This window comes from Cupressus sempervirens, chromosome 9 (genome assembly GCF_028749045.1).
Source record: "Cupressus sempervirens isolate cs-2001-9-10 chromosome 9, ASM2874904v1, whole genome shotgun sequence".
Classification (NCBI taxonomy): Eukaryota; Viridiplantae; Streptophyta; class Pinopsida; order Cupressales; family Cupressaceae; genus Cupressus; species Cupressus sempervirens.
Window position 1 is genome coordinate 506,028,904 of NC_143126.1, and position 688 is coordinate 506,029,591.

Consider the following 688-nt stretch of genomic DNA (forward strand, 5'->3'; position numbering starts at 1 on the left):
ATGGCTAAGCAATTCTTATTCAAAAGAGATCTAGAAGAGTTTTAAATTCCAACACTTATCTAAACCACTAAGCCAAGGATCTTTGCAAATAGATCCTCGCCTTCTAGAAAGAGTAGAAGACAAAACAACATTAAATGGACAAAAAAGCACATCAAGCAAAGATAATTGTTAGATAGACCTCACTATGAATTTTAGTGAGTGAAAATCTTTCCTAATGAAAACTTCTCATAAGCACAAACAGGATTAGAGGTGCATCCAAAAAAAATCTTGCTACTGTTGTCAATGTTATGCATATTGATTTTCAATTTAAACTTACATAGACATCTGTGCTTGATCATTTCAGATATTGTCACAAAATGGATGCCAACAACAAGAATTTGTGGACATAATGTTAAAACATCCATGGCAAGGGGGACGGCATTTTTAATGAAAATTAGGTAAATGCAACCTGCATTTGCAATGGAAAGATATTCCTACGTGCTTAAATAATGAGGCCAAAAGTCATTACTTTCCCTACACTTTACTAATCTGGAGCCCAAAGCAATGTCAAAAATCAACCATGTCATTAGCAATGTACCAAAAGACCTCAAATTCAAACAACTATCCTATTTGAAGTTGCATGACTGCTTAGATTTTGTTTTGACCTACATCTTTAAATTGGAAGCCTTAAACAGAATTCATGCAAAAG

General features: G+C 33.7%; 1 long non-coding RNA gene across 1 annotated transcript in view; it reads left to right on the forward strand.

Moving 5' to 3' along the window:
* The window catches only part of LOC149539557 (uncharacterized), a 33,745-nt gene that overhangs the window by 10,339 nt on the left and 22,718 nt on the right, over nucleotides 1-688 (forward strand). The window lies entirely within an intron of this gene.